This window comes from Podarcis vaucheri (genome assembly GCF_965113315.1).
Source record: "Podarcis vaucheri genome assembly, chromosome: 7".
Classification (NCBI taxonomy): Eukaryota; Metazoa; Chordata; class Lepidosauria; order Squamata; family Lacertidae; genus Podarcis; species Podarcis vaucheri.
Window position 1 is genome coordinate 17,952,522 of NC_138765.1, and position 22,253 is coordinate 17,974,774.

Consider the following 22,253-nt stretch of genomic DNA (forward strand, 5'->3'; position numbering starts at 1 on the left):
AAAGTGGAAGGGCTCTAAAGCTGTGGGGGTTTGGGGAATCTTAGAGGAAATTGTTTAATATTTTGAAACATTCCGATATTCTGCAAGGTGCTGAGCGGCTTTAGAGTCTGCAGGACAAGCTGGCTTTGCAGACCAAAACAAATACAATACCTTGTTAGGCAGATGCAATTTACCACAACATATGGAGCGCAACAGGCTGAATGGTAATGTTTGTAACAAATGTTTTACTGGTTACTTCCTAACATACGAATCAAGTCCAGGATGTACACCATATACAGTGGTACCTCAGGTTACACACGCTTCAGGTTATATACGCTTCAGGTTACAGACTCCGCTAACCCAGAAATAGCACCTCGGGTTAAGTACTTTGCTTCAGGATGAGAACAGAAATCGTGCGGCGGCGGCGCAGCAGCAGCAGGAGGCCCCATTAGCTAAAGTGGTGCTTCAGGTTAAGAACAGGTTCAGGTTAAGTACGGACCTCCGGAACAAATTAAGTACTTAACCTGAGGTACCACTGTACAATCCTGAAGCAAGGCATATAACCTGTTAACGGAGAAATCTGAGGGCTCCCTTGGACAAAAAAAACCAAGGACACCAGCCAGGAATACCAGAGCAAAACAGCAGCCAGTAGGCTTGGTCTTTATTGAAGACTGTCGCGACAGGACTCCCACCTGCCACAAGGTGGAACAAGATGGAAGCCCCGAACAAAAGAGCCCCCAAGCTTTTATTAGCTGCTAATCCCCATGTTACACACACACACCCAAACTACATCACTCATACATCACGGTTACATCATGAAAGGGGAGGTCAGGTGGCAGTAATCGGAGCATCCTGGACCCTGCCCCATGGTTCTCCTTGCCCTCCACCAAACACCCATCAAGTGTAACAAAAGAGATCTTTACATTTCCCCATTTCCCAGCCAAGTTAATCACACCCTTTTGTCTTCATCTGGGTTTGTTATTTCTGGAATGGCTACCTGTCTGGCACTCAGGTGTCAGGATGCCAGGGATTATCACTCAGGCAGAGGGGCTGCTGAGTAGCTGAGCTCACATGTCTATATGAATTTCTGAAGTTTTCCCTGTGAGCCAGTACATAGATACCTTTATCACCGAATTGTTACATTTGGTATCGTGCAGCAAAGGCGCTTTGAATAGATAGGAAGAAACTGTGATGAAGTGTTTTGTGGGGACAAATCACAAAAGTCACAAAAGCGATTGTGCTGATTTTGGTAGTGGGCTGCATGTGCATGATATCTGCTGGAGGGGCAACCCCCCCCCCAACCTATACATAAATTCCTGCAAGAAACCTATTTAATTAAATCCAATGTAGATACATTTCTTCCTTTCTTAATACATGTTTGTTTGAGTTCATATATTACACAGTCCTCAAATGTGATTAAGGAAAGGTCCCCGGAATGTAATGGACGATACAGCTGTTGAGGTTAGCAAGCATAGGTAGCAGACACAGGCAGGCTGGCCCAGGCAGCTGGGTTGGGTAGGACAAGGTTTCCGGATATTTTCTTGTTTCGCCCCGAAGGGCTTCCTCAGCTGTTAATAGTTCTATATAATAAATATAAACACTTGATAATACAATGATTAATATTAGACATGTAGAAATTACAAATATAAATCTATTATATCATATCTAAAAATTATAAAGTTCATACATTATTAAGCCTTATCAAGCATTAAAATATACAGAGGTTGTGCATACCATCGAAGTGTGTAACAGATCATGTAAACAATGATTCTTGGACGATTCTCAATAGTAATGGCCAATGAATCTCAGTACACCCTTAATAAGCAAAACCATATGATCAGACAAGTGTTAACCTAAATGCAGTCTTAAAGGAATATGACCACAATGGTGTCACATAGGCAAAGCTCTTATATAGTATATGTTTCACATAGCTCAAGGGTTAAAATGCACCTCTGGGTTATTTGTGGGGCATAGGAATTTGTTCTTTCCCCCCCAAAAAAAATATAGTCCGGCCCACCACATGGTCTGAGGGATGGTGGACCGGCCCACAGCTGAAAAAGGTTGCTGACCCCTGACATAGCTTGTGTGGGATATGTCATTATAAAAAGCAGGTGTACAATTCAGTTTTTAGACCTAAAGGATGAAGTGTGTTGAGTAAAATAAATAAATCCGATTCCTTCTGTGTAAGGACTCTTCCTGCATTTTCAAGAGGTCCTTGATAGGTCCAAAGTACAAAAAAATGTAAGGTCATCCTCAGTGTGCGACTTTTGAATGAAATGGGATACCAGAGGAGCACCCAAAATTTTATTTCTGATCCTAGAACGATGCTCCAATTGTAGCCTTTTGTTGCACCCACGCAGAGACAAAAGGAGCCAAATGACACCAAGGGGCCCATAAGAAAGTTAATATGGAGGTCGGATGGCCAAAGTATTGTGAGATTTTAGAACAGGATGGAGAGAAACTGAAATTAAAGAGCCATGAAAAACTAAAACCCAAAGTACAAGATTGGCTCCACTATTATCAAATAATGGAGGTTTTTAAACAAGACAGGAAAATTGGCTTCCAGGTGGAAAAATCAAAACTCGAGACAGAACTGCTAGAACCCAATACTAAGAATTTGTCAAGAATGTATAACTTGCTGTTGAAATGGAACACACAAGATGAAATAGTTAAATCAGCTATGATTAAGTGGGCACAGGACATTGGTCATAATATTATGTCTGCTGACTGGGAAAGGTTGTGGAACACCGGAATTAAATTTACGGCATGTAGTGCCTTAAAGGAAAATGTGATGAAAATGGTATACAGGTGGTACATGACCCCAGTTAAGCTAGCAAAAATTTACCATTTGCCTGACAATAAATGCTGGAAATGTAAGGAAACTGAAGGTACTTTTTATCATCTTTGGTGGACATGCCCGAAGATTAAGGTCTTCTGGGAGATGATATATAATGAAATGAAAAAGGTATTTAAATATACCTTTTTTAAGAAACCAGAGGCCTTTCTCTTGGGCATTGTCGGCCAATTGGTGCAAAAAAAGGATAGAACATTCTTTATGTACGCAACAACAGCAGCAAGAATATTGATCGCAAAGTATTGGAAGACACAAGATCTACCCACCGTGGAAGAATGGCAGATGAAAGTGATTGACTATATGACATTGGCGGAAATGACGAGCAGAATTCGAGACCAGGGAAAGGAGACTGCGGAAGAAGATTGGAAGAAATTCAAGATTTATCTTAAGGACTACTATAAACTTGATGAAGCTTAGAATGTCGAGATTCTATAGAGAGAAAGGGTTGCAGTAACATAAGATTAGAATAAGAAAGGACTATGATGAATTAGAGTTGGAAAAAACATTTATAAGTTGCTATAAAATTTGGACATGAGGATGCAGAAAGGGGAGGTATGGGGAAGTCCGAGGAAAGAAGTTTATGAAATGACATTATGAAATTATATTTGTTTGTTTGTTTGTTTTCTTTTTTGTGTTTGTCTGTTATAAAAACTTTTGTAAAACTAATAAAAAATATTATAAAAAAAAAAAAAACAAATGACACCAAGGGGTTAATCCAGAGAAAGAGTGTTTTATTCTGCCATGGGGGGGGGGGGACAGAGGCACCTGTGTATTCAGTTCACAAAAGACAGGCCGCAGCAAAAAGCATTTTACATCAGGTTTTTATCCTGTTCTCCAAACCCCTTCTTCCCTCTCCCCTTTCACAGATTTTACATAGAAATGTTGCTTTTCGTTCTCTGGCTCTGGTCCCGGAAGTATGTTGCAAATCAATGTACCAGGACAAGGTTATCTTGGATCTGGGAAGCGAAAAGCTTTACTGCTCTCAGCTGTAGGTTTCAGTTACAGATAGGTAGCCATGTTGGTCTGCCATAGTCAAAATAAAAAAAATCCTTCCAGTAGCACCTTAAAGACCAACTAAGTTCTTGGTATGAGCTTTCGTGTGCATGCTGGTATCTGAAGAAGTGCGCATGCACACGAAAGCTCATACCAAGAACTAACTTTGTTGTTGTTTAGTCGTTTAGTCGTGTCCGACTCTTCGTGACCCCATGGACCAGAGCACGCCAGGCACTTCTGTCCTCCACTGCCTCCCGCAGTTTGATCAAACTCATGCTGGTGGCTTCAAGAACACCATCCAACCATCTCATTCTCTGTCGTCCCCTTCTCCTTGTGTTACAGCGTTTTTGTTACAGAAAGGACTGCTTAGCTCATGCTTTTTGTCTTAGAGGAAAATGCAGTTTTTAAAATGCTTAAGGGGAGGCCTGACTGGGGGGGGATTCACAAACAGTTTTTAGGGCTTTCTGGGGTAACCCTAACTGTACCCCTTCACAATATCCTAGTTCTGATTGGTCTTGTGGTTTGTCCCACATATAATAAACCACATGTGCATTTTATTACATAGACAGTGCGTGCAGTAGCACATGTAGCAAATGATTGTATGGTGAATTTAAACCCTCACTGTTGGTGAACTCTTTTACCAGAAGCGCGTATCTGCATGCAACGCAGGGTCCACACTTGAAAAAACCTCTTGGGGCTGTTATTAAAGTCTGTTGTTGTGGTATGGGTTTTAGATCAGTGTGTACCAGTATGTCTCAAAGGGATCTAGTGCGTCGTTTCCCGAAGCATGGAAGGACCTCGCAACCAGGAATATCTTTTAAGATATGGCAATGCCGTTTCACTATTCTCACAATGTCTCTCGTCATGTGATTAAATTCTAAGGAAGAATGGATTCTCTTGGTGATCTCATGAGTATCAGTCCGGGTTTTTTAAAGTGTGGATCTATCCTTAGTTTTAGTTCTTTGTATGGCTGTGGACACCACTGTACATGGGCAACCGCATTCTAGGAAAGAGGTTACCAACTTGTCAGAGTGATATTTCAAATCCTTCAGATTAGAAGAATTTATTTTGAGCCATAGAAATTGACCAAACGGAAGGTTATCTCAAAGGTGTCTTGGATGATTGGAACTATAATGAAGTAAAGAATTTACATCTGTACTTTTTTAAAAGGGGCGAACCTTGATTTTTAGCTGGTCAATGTAAATTTCCAAATCAAGAAAGGGTAGAACTGAATTTACCTTCAAATTTTAAATGTGAGTTTAGACCATTTGTCCACAGATTAAACCAATCAAAAATATCCTCAGTGAATATAAACAATAAATCACCAATGTAACGTCCATAAAACAACAAATATACTCCATATGGGTCATTATGAAAAATGTGTTCTAAATCAAAATTACCGTACTCATGAAAATATTGGCCACGCTGGGAGTGCATCTCGAACCCATAGGCACACCCTGTTTCTGGATGTAATATTTAGTCCCAAAACAGAAGTAATTGTTGTACAAAATTAAAGATACAATTTCCATGAGGAAATGTACTGGTGGAGATGTTTGATTATGATCTATTAACATTTCCTGAATCTGTGTTTTCATCTCATCTAGGGGTACATTGGTATATAGTGAGGAAACATCCCAAGCGGCTGTGATGCTACGCTGGGTAACAGGTATGTTCTCGATGAAGGTAATGACATGTTTAGTATCACGGATATACAACGGTGTTTCTTTGGTAAGGGGATTCAAGAAGTTATCGATGTAGTGTGAACAATTTTCTAGAAAGGAGACTGAGGCTGAAAATATTGGTCTCCCTGGTGGGGGCAGTATGTTTTTATGTCTTTTGGGGAGGGTATAGAATATAGGTACCCTCGTATGCTGGGGACATAGAAATTCAGCCACAGCAGTATCAATATAGCCTAATAAGACAGCTTCATCTAGAATGGACTGAAGTTTATTCTTTATCACCGTGGCTGGATCACCAGGTAAGGGTAAATAGAAGTGGGTATTACTCAACTGGCTCTCTGTTTCCTTTACATAGTCTGCTTTATTCAGTAGCACAATTGCACCACCCTTGACAGCTGGCTTAATTATCAAGTCTTTGGCCTTGGTAAGTTTATTCAGGACCTCCATCTCCTCCTTACTCAAATTCTTACAGAAATTGGGGTGCGGGCAACGTTATAGTTATTACAAAGTCCTAGGTAAATAGCTTTAAAAAATGCTCTTGAAATTCCTGTGCAGCTACATCCGCCTCTCAGTTTTACAGCCACCACCATTCACAGCTGACCCTTCAAGTTTAAGTCCTGGATTTACAGTAGCCATCTGTCAGTATCTCAGCTCGCAGTCAGAGGTAATTGCCCCCCCCCCGGGCAACCGACTGAGATACTTGTTGACCTTCCCGTCTGCGTCTCCCGGCAGGCAAGGTCGTAAATCGGCGATTCTCCTCGTCAGACGTGAGAAGAACACACCCTCCTTCTCTCCCTCCCTGCATTCCCCAGGGAGGGGAAGAAAGACAGACAGGAGTCCTATTTACATGTCTTTATTCCTGTCATTCAGCAGTACAGAGAAAACGTGTCTGTACTCTCCAGACTCCAGCAGTAGAGTCACAACTCCACCCCTGTACTTCCAGTACAGGTCAGATGACACTCTGAGCTAACATCCGGTGCTCAGTACAGAGAATGGACTGCCCCTTTCTCCCACTAGTACAGTTGCAGACATCAACATCCTGTTTTGCATTCCAGCCACCTGCAGCTGGCTTTTGCATTGCTGCTTTTTCCTGACACCATCCTAGTTTCTGATTTGACCCTGGAATAATAATAATAATAATAATAATAATAATAATAATAATAATAATAATAATTTATTTCTACCCCACCCATCTGGCTGGGTCCCGCCAACCACTCTGGGCGGCTTCCAACAAAACACTAAAATACAATAACCTATTAAACATTAAAAGCTTCCCTAAACATGCCCCATTTTCCTTAGGACACAGAGCCATAGCTAGGTAGGGCCCTGCCAGAGGCGCAGGCGGTGTGTGTGTGTGCAAAATCGGCTGCTGAGACCCTCCGCCAGGCGCCCTGTCTGGCCAGCTCTCACTGCCCACAGCCCAGGCAGGATGGGGAAGAAGGCATGCTGGGCAGCAACTGCTCCCAGCTGCCCCCCTCGCCCCTTGGTCCTCCCTGTGCGTGCCACAGTGTCCCATCCCATTTGGCCATGAGGCACCAGCTCTGCCTCTCCCAGACCTCGCTTGGGGTCGGGGCCAGGAAGCTACACCAGCCCAGTGGTGGAGCAAGTTGATTGGGTGCCTGGGGCAGGGCCAAGGGGCGGGGCCAGCCACCCATGGGGCGGGGCCAGCCTGGGCAGGACGCTCTGCAGGACCACCAAGGAGTCTGCCTGCCTCCTCCCAGTCAGCCACACTCCAGCTGAGGGTGAGGCAGCAGGTGGACCGTTTGGTGCAGGGCGGAGCTGCACTCCCAAGGGAGACGCTTGGCTTGGGCGTGCTGCAGGCCTGTCGTGAATGCCGCCTGGCTTTTTGTCACCCCCCTCAGTGGTGACACGCAGGGAGCCCGCCCCTACCACACTGAAATATACTCAGAGTCGCAAAGTGATTTCATGCTCTTTATTCAGCTCATAGTGGTGAGGAGGAATGAATGAAAGTCCCCTCACAGTATCTGCTTTATATACATTATTTACACAATGGGCTGCACATGATTGGCTAATTCCGGAATTCTACTGTAAGCCAATCAGGTTGTGGATTCACTTCTATCTGGAGCAGGATTGGGTGGTTCCTGCCAACCAATCATACTGCTGCATTGTTCTAGGACCAATCAGACTGCTGCATTCTGAATCCTATTGTTCTAGGACCAATCAGACTGCTGCATTTTGGATCCTATTCAACTCAGTACATAACACACACACACCTTCCTCCGCCCCTGTACCAGCCTCAGCCCCTGACACTGCCCAGCTCACCTCACTACTCGCACCCCTGCCTCTCCGGATGTGGGGGAGGGAGTCGCCAAGTTCAAAGCCTGCCTACTCCGGAGTCACTTCTCTATCTCTCTCCTCTGGAACACCCTCCTTCAAGAGTGTCAACTTGAATAAAATATATGGGGGGGCAGGTAAGCACGCCCTGTATAATCAAAATGGAGCACACACACACACTATTTGAATGGCAATGCCCATTAACAGGGGGCAGTCTTCTCAAATATTTTAGGGAGGGGCAAACGAACCTTGACCCCAAGGGGCCGGCTCCCATGCACTCCCCCCTATTAAAGTAGGGTGCTCCCCACTTTATGCGACTTCATTTATGCACGCAAGGCCCCAGAACGTAACCCCCACGTAAGTGAGGAGACGCCTATATACCATCATCTAGGTCAGCCTTCCCCATCTTGGTGTCCTCTCTCTGTTTTGGCTTCCTTCAATCAGAATTCATTACAAAAGGGAATTCATTACAATGTGAAGTGTGTGAGGAATTGAATTGAATGGGTGCTGGGGGGCGGGGTTGGAGGAGAGACAGAAAGAAGAGCCAATTTGTCCATGGCTAGGGGGCACAATCTGGACAGTTCTGCCAGGCTCTCAAGATCACCTAGCTAAGGCTCTGTTAGGCTGTCCCTATTTGTATCGGAGAAATGTTGGAGGGTATGGCACAGGTGCACCAGCACTGTGTGCCATCATTCCCCCCCCCCCATCATAGCCCAGCTGGTTGTGGCGCAGGTGTTCTGAAATAATATGCAAAAATACACTGGGCAAAACCTCTTTTAAAGATGTGGATTTTGAGACGAAAGTGCATTGGTGTGCATCAACATTTGTTGGCAAGCGGTAGCTTCCAGCCACAATGGATATACTGCATCTGAACACCAGTTGCTGGAGACCACCGGAGGGGAAAATATTTTTGTGCTTAGGTCCTGCTTTCCAGTTTCCCACAGGCATCTGGTTGGACGGATCCAGCAGGAGTCTACTGTTTCAACATTTACATGGGTCTGAACAACAACAACAACAATGTGACAAAGCAACTTGAAATGTGATTTGGTTCTGACTGGGACCTTCCAGATTCCTCTAAAGCCAAGATCCAAGTCTGGGAAGGGAGCTATGTGTGGAACTTCATGGGGATGAGGAGGGAGATGCATTAAACCATGGGTAGGCAAACTAAGGCCCGGGGGCCGGATCCAGCCCAATCACCTTCTAAATCTGGCCCACAGACGGTCTGGGAATCAGCGGGTTTTTACATGAGTAGAATGTGTCCTTTTATTTAAAATGCATCTCTGGGTTATTCGTGGGGCATAGGAATTCTCCCCCCCCCAAAAAAAAAATAATAATATAGTCTGGTCCCCCACAAGGTCTGAGGGACAGTGGACTGGCCTCTGCTGAAAAAGTTTGCTGACCTCTGATTAAACCAATGTGTTATGATTCACAAACAATAGATTGGCACAGCAATGTATTTAGGACTAAATGTCCCGTGGCTGATAATTCCTGGCTGCTTCCCAGCACACAGCTCTGCTCAAATGGCTGATTTCTGAGAAAGCGAAACCTAAACTGGGTGGCTCTGTTTCCTCTTCATTGTAAACCATTTGGAGAACAAAAACAAATGAGTTTTAGCACATTTTAAAATGGGTAAGGAAGGTTGGCATACTGCAGAGTGCGCCAGGTGGAACATGATCTAATCTAAATACTGGATTACGCAATAGCCTGATCTGTTAGAAGGCTCAGAATGCATGAGAATCCTCCACTGATGTAAGCAATAACATTGAACATAAAAACAATTACAGTACACACAATAATTGGGTCCCCCCTTTGTGGAAAGAACATACTGCCAGACACATTTTAGCATTCCTACATAATATCACAACAAACTAATTAAATATCAGTTGCATATTTTGAGGCAATCATGATCTTTTACACATCTTTTCAGTCCTGGAGCACAGAGTCTTGAGGTTTAAAAAGTGAGAGAATGTCCTTGCAATTCAACTCCCCCCGCCCTTTGTCAGCCTCCCTCCTCTGTCAGTCTATACCCTTTGAAAGAAATTGCTGTGGCCACTTTGAAAACTCAGGTGTCTGTTGTTGTTGCAGGTAATAAATAGTATTGTGGTCACGAGGAATTGGGGAATTGGGTTGTTGTTGCTTTTTCATCATTGGATTTGTAGTAACACATCTGTAGACAGGATATTCTGTAAGGGGCAGGGGTTTTTGGGGGACTTAGAGACAGTTAGAAAAGGAAGGGGCAAAAAGCAAAAAATAGAATGTCCTTGAGCTTCCTTAGGAAGCTGCAAACAATAAAATTCTCCCCCCCCCCCCGTGAAATGAATTAAAACAATTTAAAAATCCCATAAGGGAAAGGGGCAGATTTTTGTTTACAACATTAGAATGCAAACTACTTGTCTTCTCATTGAAAGGGAGATTCAGCAGTCTTTAGATGGGCAATAAAAGGTCCTGCTGATCAGGTTGTAAAATAAAACTCAAACACCACTCTTTTTGGATCGGGCCCACCACAATGGCAGCCCACTGGGGTTTGCCAGTGGACAGAATAAAAGACATGGGACGCTGGCAATCCAATGCGTACAAAAGTTATATCCGCGACAACTCCAAAATTTAAAACAAACCTATCACTTACAGTTCTCTGTCATTTTCTTGCTTTTCAGGGACAAACTGCATAGAAATTTGGATTGTGGGACACAGTATCATCCATTGGGCCTGGGAACAGGTGGCAGCTAGCGGCCAGGGGTGCCAGCTGGGTTTTCAATTGCACATCGGATGCGCTGGGCAGAGATGAGGCCAATTGTGAAGGCCAAGGTGGATGCACATGCCCCCCCCCAATGCTTTGGTTTTGCAGCTGGGCGAGAACGATTTGCCTTGCCGGAAAGGTGTGGACTTGCTCTTCAATATCAAAAAGGACTTGGACAATCTTGCGCTGAATTTCCCGAAAATGACTCTCTTTTAGTCGCTGCTCTTGGAGAGACGCGTTTGGTGTGGCAGCAATTCTCCAGCAGCAACAGATTATGCCCGAAAACACTTGAATCGTTACGTTTCACAGAAGGTGATCACGTTGGGTGGCCGGGTGATCGCACACCCTTCTATAGTTTTCAGCAAGATGGCACTATTTCGTGATGATGTCGTACCCCTTTCCAATTGGGGAATGATATATGGCTGGCCAGTATTGCAGATGACTTGAGGCATTGGTTACATGTGTAAGGGTATTTGGTAGTGAGCCTTTGGGCTCTTGTGGTGGTTATGAGGCATCTGATCAAGGCCTGTATTTTAAAATGAGCTTAAAGATATATTTGCAAATGTTTGTATGTTTCATGCCAGGCAGAAACCAGCTGGCTAAGTACTTTGGCAGTTGTTTATCTTCCTGCTCTCCTGAACAAGGGCTCCCCTGATTTATAGCAGTAGCAGGAGACAAGTTTCTCAAAGTTGTAAAAGGGAATTACAGGCTGGGAGCAAATGTTACACTGACCCTACATATTACAGAATACAATCAAGCTGCAAAAACACTAATTAAGAGTTGGTAAATAGTAAGATTTATTGTTTAACAGAAAATAATACCCTGTGCCTCCCATCAGACTCTAGCCATATTTTCCTAAGGTTTAAGGTATACTGAGAGAGTTAAAGGGCAATAAATTTTGGGAAGAGCTAATGGGAAGAGCAGCTGGCTGGGAAAGGGGGGTGTAAACTGAAGAGGCTTCTTTTGAAGCTGTTTTTTACTGAGTTCCTTTTTTACTTTGCAAAGGCCTTTTCTTCTAAAAAGCTATCTATGTTATGTATGAGATTTGTTGGCTTAATGTAATTAGGCAAATGATTTAGAAAGTAAGAAATGTTAGATTCTTATGTTAGATTCTTGTTTCTTTGATGGTGTGTGAGAATGTGAACCCAAGATCTCTGTGTAGATAGAATTTAATACCACGAGCCATTTGTTTTAGCCATTTGTTTTGGAATGCAGGGGCAACAGGGGCAAAAGGTGATCTGGTAATTAAGGTGCCTTGTCGAGGCAAATGTAAGATATATGGCTACTTGTCTGCCATTTATGGATAGAAGGAAATATAGCTCTTTGTCTCCCATAAAAGGTAATAGGAAATGGGTGTATCTTTCATGATTGGTTCTAGCAAACAGCCAATAGGAATTTAAACCAGGCTGATTGGACAGAGGCAGCCAAAGGAGGAGCAAGGGGGCTGGGCTGAGGAAATATAAGTGCTGGCCATCAGGGCTGGAAGGGGCAGAGCTTTGGTAACCATATACCACTGTGCCTATCATTTATTTGTCTGACAAATAAATTATTATTTTAATTTCTCTATTGCTGCATTGAATATTTCATTCCAGCTAAGCGTTAACCACAAGCAGGGTGCTACAGTTAGACATTGTTTGACCTTGTGATGGGGGAGGGGAGGTGTGCCCATCACCTGCCCCTACAACCTTAAGGGTATTCCATTAAAGGAATCCAGGGGTGCTGATCTTGTCCAAAGCCCGGGTCATGGCTAGGGCTATGACACGACCCCGACAGGAACACCAGGGGGAGGTCAACTGGGCTTCCCCTTCCGGGGGTTTACCCTTACCGGACTTCCTGCGCATCGGGCAGGAGTCAGATATAGTTGGGACCATTCGATGCCTAAGCCAATACCGCTCACATTCTGTAATCAATAAAGTTGTGGCCAAAATTTTGCCCAATAACATTAACGTAATATCCGTGTCCTTGTTTGAGTTATTTCTCAACAAAAGGGTGGCTGCGGGGTCTTGACACACAATTCCTGGCTGCTTGCCAGCACACAGCTCTGCTCAAACGGCTGATTTCTGAGAAAGCGAAACCTAAACTGGGTGGCTCTGTTTCCTCTTCATTGTAAACCATTTGGAGAATAAAAACAAACGGAAATCTCTCCAGCCAGACTAGCAGAAGCTAAGCACACACAGGAAGACTAGTTTGGTGCAGCCAATTCTGTCCAAAGCAGTGAACCAGCTGTAGGCGGAAAAATCTGAGAGTTTGTGACAATGATGACTCCAGAACACTAAACACTATTTCCCAGGACAATTTTGATGAATAAAAGAGATTTTTAGAATGCAAACTACTTGTCTTTTCATTCAAAGGGAGATTCAGCAGTCTTTAGATGGGCAACCTGCTGATCAGGTTGTAAAATAAAACTCAAACACCATTAGCCATATGGCTTAATATTGAATCCATAGGATGTTTAAAAATAGCAGCAGCAGCAGCAACAACAACTGTGTTTTCCCTCTGGTAGCCAGCACCTGCAAAAAATGGGGCTCTGTGTGAGCAGGTACTCACAGCCATACAGAACAGGATTTAACAGCTGATAATTGTGAGATTAAATCCTGCTGCTTTCACTGCCTGCACCCATTCCCTGCTGTCTTAGCCAACACCTGGAACCTAGAATCGAACGCTATGCACCTGCCCATCAGCTGATGGCATCTGTTCGGCAGGTAGACGTGGTTTAGAAAATGTTGTGATCACAGGCCAAATTGGACCCCTTCATGGGCCAAGATTGAAATAAGAGCTCCTCTGTTTACTCAGCTTGCCTCCTGATTGAATAATGATGGGAAAGCAGGCGTTGCAAAAGTAGTCACGTTGCATTAACACGCTTTAGCACCCACTGCCACACTTTGTGGACAGGGGCAGATCACGCCACCCATCCAATACGTCATCACCCCCCCCATGGGAGCTGGGCCCCTAGGAGTTGGCCCCTATGTATGCCCCTTTCCCAGCATGGGAGCCTAGCCAAGCATTGCCGAGTCATATCCTGAATCTAGTGGGATCTCATGGTGGGATCTGGATCCCTCCCGGTGCCTTGCGCAATTTCCCCCTGGGCAGGAATCTCTGAGCGGTGCGGCCACGTAAGGGTTAAGGGGAGCAAGACAGCTGGGCTCCCTAGAGCAGTCTGGAAAAGGCCCCTCTCTGTCTCTCCTCATCTCATCTCCTCTCCATGCTTGTCTTGGAAGGCCACTGGGGTGGTGAGTCTTTTGGGTGAAGACTCTAGGGTGATGGGGGTTGCAGAGGAGGCTGTTGGGAGCTGAGATATGAATGGATGGGGGAAAGGGAAGCCATGGGACCCAAGGCCTCTCGGCACCCCCCTGGAACACTCGCCCTGCCCCATGGGCGGCTAGCTAGCCCTACCCCAGGAGCCAGAGCACCTAGCTCCACCACTGTTTGTGGAGCCAGCTCCTTTTGGAGAGCATGGGTTGGTATCGCCAGTCCTTGGTTTCAGGTTTGGCTGGAAAGATGAAGAAGCACTTCTCAAACCAAGGAAAATTCAGCATGAAAGTTTATTAATACAAGCTCGTAATACATAGCACACACATAAATACTTTCTAAATCTAGTCCTATACAGAAAACAAGAGGCTTGGGTAGAATTGATGAGTGCCAGATGATAACATAAATGACCCAACGTACCTATCACGTATCTGATTGGGTACTAAGGCATGATGGGAAATCCCCCAGAGCCATCTCTGACGGCCGACCATCCTATTAGGTCCCCCACCTCTGCAGAGGGGGAAAGATCACGCTGTTCCTGCCCAGTTAAGAAAAAAAGGTCCAGAGAGCAGCTTGCCACATGGGTTGGGCTGTTGACATGTTGGGACAGCCCCATGGTTGTCATGGCAGCTATGAGGTCCTAAACCACCCCAGAGCTGGTCACCTTGGCATGGATGCTGAAGTCCCCCAAAACCAGCAGTATACGAGTCTTCAGCCTCCCTCTGAGAGGTTCTTTCAGCTCAGGCAAGGAGGCTGCTGGGCAGCGAGACAGGTAGTAAGGATATCAAACCATTAAGGATATCAAACGCCATTAAGACCGATTACAATAGTTTGGGGTATTTTGTTGTTGTCTGAAAGAATGCAATAACAAAAAGTTTGAAGTGGTTCCAATCCTTTCTTTATTAACCTCAAACTTTTAACTATGTTTTAAAACAATTTCTAGCACCTGTGGAAACGTGTGTGCAGGCAACTCTCTCTGGCCACCTAACCCAGAATGTCTCACTTTGAGAGATGACCCTCTTCTGCAAAGCAAGGGAGAAAAGAGTGGCTGCTGCATTAGTGTCAGCAAAGCATTTTGAAAGTAAAAGGGGGAGAGGAGAGCAGGCACTGTGACACTTTTGCTTTATTCAGAGGGGAAATCATAATATGTTACCATTACAAATCTAAAATATTGTTAAAGCTGAGAAACCTTGACTAAATCTTAACTAAATTATAATTGCCTGAATCAGCAAGGCTAGAATTGGGCAGGAAGCAAAATATTATATGGGTCAAATGAAAGAGAGAGGGGGTGCTCAAAGGAATGGATATTTATTTCCATTTTTTTTCCTTTGCAGAGAGCATTTTTTCTAAGCTTTCTCCATTATCGAATAAAAGCAAGATTACATTCCACAAAATCTGCAGCCTCAGAAAGGAAAAAGCTATATTCCCAAAATACCTACACTTCAACTTCTACAGTAAACTTGATTATTGCCTACTATCATCTAACAAAATAATTTTTGCAACATCTAATAAAACTACATCAAAATCAAAGAATTCTCTTTCTTAAAGGCCTGTCTGGGTAGAAGTTACACAGAAAGGTTTCGATAGCATGTTACATCAATATGACAAATGTGTCTAGTTTACATCGGAGTATATTTAAAAAGTATCAGTTAAAAAAAGCATTCACTGTGGACACAACATATTTAATGAATCTCAAAGGGTGCATTGATTAAACCTGGCCAATTCAATTCATAAGAGTATTGGGTTCCATACAGGAAATGGGGAGCAGTGGTGTACCTGTCTGGCGCGCTTGTCTCCAAAGGACTTGACAAAAATTGTTGCTTTTTTAAAAAGCTTGATTGCGTCATATTGTGGTAAGGCAAATCAGCTATAGGGTCTGCTCCATTGTCCCTAGAACCAGCCAAAATGGGTAAGAAAAGGGGTGCCAAAGTGGGAAGATTTGCCATAGCAGCAGCAGCAGCTCCTATTACCCCACATTGGGTTGCATCATGTCTTGTGCCAGTTCTACTTGGCCCTGAGATGCTCTGCCTCACACTCTTCCAGTCCTAGGGCTTTCTTTCAAACCCTTTCAGCATCCTCAGCTAGATTATTCAGGAAGCTTGACAGCATCCCATAAGTGGTGGCAAAAGACCCCCCTGCCGTGTCTCAGTTCTCCAAAGGACCACAGACCCTGGGAGCATGCCAGGAACCCCACAGGCTCTTGCCACTGCTCGGCAGAGAGAGAGGGAGGTCTTCTAACTTTGCTTCAGAAGCATGCCATTTGCACCCCTCAGACTGCTTTTGTCCACCTGCCTAGACTTATGAGGCTCACAATATACCTTTCCACTGATCAGCCATGTTGGAGGGGGGAGAAGGGGAGGTTCAAGATAGTTTGCCTTGTTACATGGACAATTGGGTATGGTGGGCTTCAGATAACTGTTAACTTCTGCTGTCCAGCCTCCTTTTAAGCACTCTCACAGGCTCCCCAGTCAACTCAGCAGCACAGAAGGGGTTTGCAGGCAGTTTGAAACTTTCCCTCTCCATCCCATGATTCTGATGATAATCCCTCTCCCTGCAATGCTGCTATTAATCTTAGGGAAAAGCTTCAGAGCAGCAGGAGATCAAACATCATTGGGATCACAAGCCTGCCAGCTGAGCAAGGGGAAAGCAGGCTGGGAGGGAAGGACTTTGAAGGACCTCTGATAAGACTTACTTGCTCCTCGAGATCCTTGACAAACAGTTGTTTGAGGAGAGGAGGAGAGGATAGTTTGTCTTCTCACTTCAGCTGCTCACACACTCTCTCCTGTTAGTGTTGAAAGGGCTCCCTAAGCAGAACAAAGTATCTCTGCACATGCTAATACAATCCTTTCACTGCCAACCCCCCCCCCCATCTTTTTAATGCAAATAACAGGAGAGGTCTATTCAGAGAGCAGGTTAGAAGAAAGAACTTGACACACTTCAGATAGGAGGCAGAACCTTGTTGTCATTGCATTATTATATTAATAAGTCTGTGCCCAGTGCGCATCTAATGTACTTGCACATGCTGGTCTGGATGTGCAACCATGGAAGTCACCTGCCCTGATCAGCCGAATTCTCCTCATAGCACTGCTCTGTTCCCCCAGCCTGCCATTTACACCCCAGCCTAAGGATTTTATCCAACATTACTCATGCTCAGAGCACACCAATGAATGCAACTTATTAACTAGAAGGTTTTTTTTTAAAAAAAAAATATCTAGGAAATTTCTAGGAAAAATCTAGGAATATTTCCTTTGCAAATATTCTACACTGCAGTAGTAGGAATGCTGGGCTCTAAGCAGCCCTCTTTCTTCAATGCCACGCTGCAAAAAACTCAGGTGCTGCTGAGACTGGCACAGAGGCAACAACAGCAGAGATGAAAGAATAGTTCCATGGGATGCTTCCACAGGTGATCCTATGGGACTTCCCAGAAAAGGCAGCATCCCCGCTGGTAAACGGGCTGCTTGGACTCTGGCCAGGAATGCAGCTTCGGCTATTTGTTGAGATCTTATCTCATCCTCGCTGGTTACCTTCGCTTTCTTTTTTGCTTTTAGAAGTGTGACGATCAGGAGGGAGAGAGGGTATAAAAGGGAAAGAGAGGGAGATAGCAGGATGGAGAAAAGCGCGAGAAACCTCGAAGCAAAGACGACTGAGCTTGGCTGCAAAAAATCGATCCGGCAGGAGGTAAGGAGTTGAACTTTTCTCCTCGATCTAGAATGATTTCCATTTCTTTTTGAGCTTGTTTGCGTTAAAGGAGACTCTGAGCTCCTCGCTTGGTGGGGGTGGCAGAAACAATTGCTGTTGCTGTTGTTGTTTACCTTTTACCTTTTTATTGTTATTTTTCACCTTTTTATTGTTATTATGTTAACCATTACATCATAGCTATTGTGATATCATACATCATACATCATACATCATACATCATACATCATACATCATATCATATTATTAACAATAATATTATTATTAACAATGATGTTCGAGAAGGCTGCCCTTCTTATCCGCTGCAAAGGGAATAAATAACATGCCATCACCAGGGAGCAAGCAGAGCTCGTGCTACTATAAAGGTGTCCCCCTCTCCCCCCCCCCCGCGCCGGAGTTTAATAAAAGGCGTCTGTCAGCATTGCAATGCAGTACATGACCCCACCCTCTTTGTCAGAGCGGGGAACGGGGTGCAGAACAGAGGAATACAGCAACTTCTATTCTCCAAACAATGCCCTGAGTGCTGAAGAGACAGAGACCATCTGGCCTGCCCCTTAGTGCAAAAGCAAAGCATAAGAGTTTTAAGTAACTGCCCTGAAGCCAATGCCACCCTTTCGCGTGTTAATTCAATATATCCCTCTGCAGAAACCCCCCCCCCCCCAGGAACACGGCTGCGCCCAGCACTTGCTGGTGTGTAAAAACGGTATTTGTGCACCACTTCTGATTAGAAAAACCGCATGGCAAGGGTTCGGGGCAGGGCAGAAGGTGCTGGAGGTTCTCTTCGTTCTGGGTTGGTGCTGCCTGGTGAGCCTGGATAGCTCAGTTGGTTAGACCGTGGTGCTGATAACACCAAGGTTGCAGGTTCGATCCCTGTATGGACCAGCTGCATATTCCTGCATTGCAGGGGGTTGGACTAGATGACCCTCAGGGTACCTTCCAACTCTACAGTGCTATGATTCTGTGACTTTCTCATAGCTCTTTTTTTCCCTATAGCTGTATTTCATTTATTTATTTATTCATTCATTCTGTATTTATATAGCTTTCAGGACAAGATAATGTTGCTGATAATGGGTTGTCTTCAACTAACATTTACTCAGAGTAAATCTATTAAAATTAATGGACCTTAGGCATGGTTATTAATTTCTTTTTTTTCATAAGATATTTATTAAAAGTTTTTAAAGTATTACAATAAAGATAAAGAAGAAGAAAAAATAACAAAAATACAAAATAAAAATGGTTAAAAACACACAGATTTTCCATTACTTATTTTACTTTAGCTTGTTTCCTGGACCTCCTCATACCTCCCTTTTTTGTATTCCACTTCAAATTGTTGGTTCAGCAAATCCTTACCATTAGATTTTTACCTATTTATAACCCTTTTTTCATATTCTCTTAAAGCATTACAGCTGGAAACCACTTAATTTCTATCCAACATCATTCTAACATTCATTAATTTTACAATATTTCTGAAGATAGTCTTTGAATTTCTTCCAATCTTCTTCTGCCGACTCATCTCCCTGGTCTCGGATTCTGCCAGTCATTTCTGCCAATCCCATATAGTCCATCACCTTCGTCTGCCATTCTTCCAAAGTGGGTAGATCTTGTGTCTTCCAGTACTTTGCAATGAGTATTCTTGCTGCTGTTGTAGCGTACATAAAAAAAGTTCTGTCCTTCTTTGGCACCAATTGGCCGACAATGCCAAGAAGAAAGGCCTCTGGTTTCTTCAGGAAGGTATATTTAAATACCTTTTTCATTTCGTTATAGATCATTTCCCAAAAGGCCTTAATCCTTGGACACGTCCACCAAAGGTGAAAGAATGTACCTTCAGTTTCTTTGCATTTCCAACATTTATTATCGGGCAAATGATAGATTTTTGCAAGCTTGACTGGGGTCATGTACCACCTGTATATCATCTTCATAATATTCTCTCTTAAGGCATTACATGCCGTAAACTTCATACCTGTGGTCCATAACTGTTCCCAGTCAGCCATCATAATGTTATGTCCAACATTTTGTGCCCATTTAATCATAACAGATTTTACCGTTACAGATAGGTAGCCGTGTTGGTCTGCCATAGTCAAAATAAAAAAATTCCTTCCAGTAGCACCTTAAAGACCAACTAAGTTAGTTCTTGGTATGAGCTTTCGTGTGCATGCACACTTCTTCAGATACACGTATCTGTGTATCTGAAGAAGTGTGCATGCACACGAAAGCTCATACCAAGAACTAACTTAGTTGGTCTTTAAGGTGCTACTGGAAGGAATTTTTTTAGATTTTACCGTTTCATCCTGAGTATTCCATTTCAACAGCAAGTTATACATCTTTGACAAAATCTTAGTTTTGGGTTCTAACAGCTCTGTTTCTAATTTTGGTTTTTCCACCTGGAAGCCAATTTTCTTGTCCAAATTATATGCCTCCATTATCTGAAAATAATGAAGCCAATCTCGCACTTTGTTTTTTAGTTTCTCAGAACTCTGCAATTTGAATCTATCTCCCTCTTGTTCCAAAATTTCCCAATATTTCGGCCATTTGGCCTCTATATTGAGCTTTTTCAGGGCCTTCGCTTCCATCGGTGACAACCACCTTGGGGTTTTATTTTCCAGTAAGTCCTTGTATCTTATCCAAACATTAAACAATGCTTTCCTGACAATATGGTTTTTAAATGCTTTATGTGCTTTGACTTTATCATACCACAGATATGCATGTCATCCGAATGCATTGTTAAAACCTTCTAAATCCAAAATGTCTGTGTTTTCCAGAAGCAGCCATTCTTTCAACCAGCAAAAAGCTGCTGATTCATAGTAAAGTTTAAAGTCTGGCAGGGCAAATCCACCCCTTTCCTTTGCATCAGTTAATATCTTAAATTTTATTCTGGGCTTCTTGCCCTGCCAGATAAATCTAGAAATATCTCTCTGCCACTTCTTGAAACAGTCCATCTTGTCCAGAATTTGCAATGTTTGAAACAAAAACAGCATTCTAGGCAATACATTCATTTTTATCACAGCAATACGACCCAACAATGAAAGCTTCAAGTTCGACCAAATTTCTAAGTCTTTTTTCACTTCTGTCCAACATTTTTCATAATTACCTTTAAATAAGTTCCCATTTTTGGCTGTCATATTAATCCCCAGGTATTTCACTTTCTTGACCACAGTCAAGCCTATCTCATTCTGAAACCTCTCTCTTTCAATCGGTGTTTAATTTTTCTCTAAAACCTTAGTTTTTGACTTATTCAATTTAAATCCTGCCACTTGACCAAATTCTTGAATTAGTTCTAAAACCCTTTTAGTACTAGATTCTGGCTCCTGTAACGTCAATACTAAGTCATCTGCAAATGCTCTCAGTTTGTACTGTTTGGCTCCGACCTGTATACCTTTAACCAACCGGTCCCTTCTAATCATATTCAGCAAAACCTCCAGGACCGATATAAAAAGCAATGGGGAGATTGGGCACCCCTGTCGTGTCCCTTTTTCTATCTTAAATTCTTCCGTCACCACATTATTTACAATTAATTTAGCCTTTTGTTCAGAGTATATTGCACCAAATACCATTTTCAAAACCTTGGCCTACCCCCATCCCCTGTGGGTTCTTCTTCATAAAACTCCAAGAGATGTTGTCAAAAGCTTTCTCCGCGTTCACAAATATCAGAACTGCTTTAGTATTTATATTCACTTCTAGTTTTTCCAAGATAACAATTATGTTCCTCAAATTATCAGACAAGTGTCTTCCCGGGAGAAAGCCCGCTTGGTCTTTATGAATCTCTTCCATCAATACTTTTTTCAATCTCTTGGCCAAAATATCAGCAAAAAATTTGTAATCCACATTAAGTAACGATATAGGGCGATAGTTCTTAAGCTGAGTCTTTTCAGTCTCTGTTTTCAGTATAAGTGTGATATACGCCTCTTTCCACGACTCTGGTGCCCTTTTCCCTTCCAAAATTTCATTGCAGACTTCCTTCAAAGGTTGTAATAGCCACTCTTTCAAAGATCTATAATATCTAGAAGTCAGCCCATCCGGTCCTGGAGATTTGTCCAATTGCATATTTTGAATGGCACCTTCTACTTCCTGTTCAGATATCTTGTAGTTCAACATTAATTTACTTTCTTGGGAGATTTTTTGTAATCCATTTGTCTTCAAAAATCGGTCTATGTCCATTTCTTTCTGTGGCCCTTGTGTGTATAATTGTTTAAAATACCTCTGGAAACAGTTTCTAATCTCAATTGGGTTATGTATGCTCTTTCCTTCCACTTCTAAGTTTGTAATAGTATTTAATTTTTGTCTTTTTTTCATTTGCCAGGCCAACAATTTCCCACATTTGTCTCATTTGTTTAATTTTCCATTCTATTTCCTGATTCATCATTTCCATATATTGTACTTGTTATAATTTTATTACTCTCAAAATCTCCTGCGACTTTGGTTTTGCTCTCAATTTCTTCTCACTTTCTTTTATTTTCTCCAAAATTTTATCTTTCTTCTCATTTTGACTTCTCTTCTTTATTGCATTCTGTTGTATCAAAACCCCTCTCATAACAGCTCTACTTGCGTCCCAGATTACTCTTTTTTCTACATTGGTATTCATGTTTATTTCAAAATAATCTCTCAAAGTTTTTTGGGCCTTTTTATACACTTCTTCATCATCTCTAAATAAGGTGTCATTCATCCTTCATCTGAAGGAGCCAGTTGATATTTGCTTCATCTCCATCCTTACAGCATTATGGTCGGAGCAAGTTTTTGGGCAGATCTCCACTTTCTTTATCTTTGGTGCCATTCC

General features: G+C 43.0%; 1 protein-coding gene and 1 pseudogene across 8 annotated transcripts in view; one reads left to right on the forward strand and one right to left on the reverse strand.

Moving 5' to 3' along the window:
* The window catches only part of LOC309537083 (interferon-inducible GTPase 5-like), a gene marked incomplete at its 3' end in the record, with an annotated part of 128,394 nt that overhangs the window by 8,341 nt on the left and 97,800 nt on the right, over positions 1-22,253 (reverse strand). Inside the window, exon 1 of one of the 5 annotated variants that reach the window (XM_082231530.1) lies at positions 16,479-16,591. The exons of the other annotated variants lie outside the window; for them this stretch is intronic. Of the gene's footprint in view, positions 1-16,478; positions 16,592-22,253 lie in introns of those variants that run through there. 5 annotated transcript variants of the gene reach the window in all.
* Positions 17,369-22,253, forward strand: part of LOC309537189 (interferon-inducible GTPase 5 pseudogene) — a 41,477-nt pseudogene continuing 36,592 nt past the window's right edge. Inside the window, exon 1 of one of the 3 annotated variants that reach the window (XR_014224735.1) lies at positions 17,369-17,464. The product of XR_014224735.1 is annotated as an interferon-inducible GTPase 5 pseudogene (transcript). The remainder of the gene's footprint in view (positions 17,465-22,253) is intronic. The other 2 variants (XR_014224737.1, XR_014224738.1) reach the window with 2 other exon arrangements.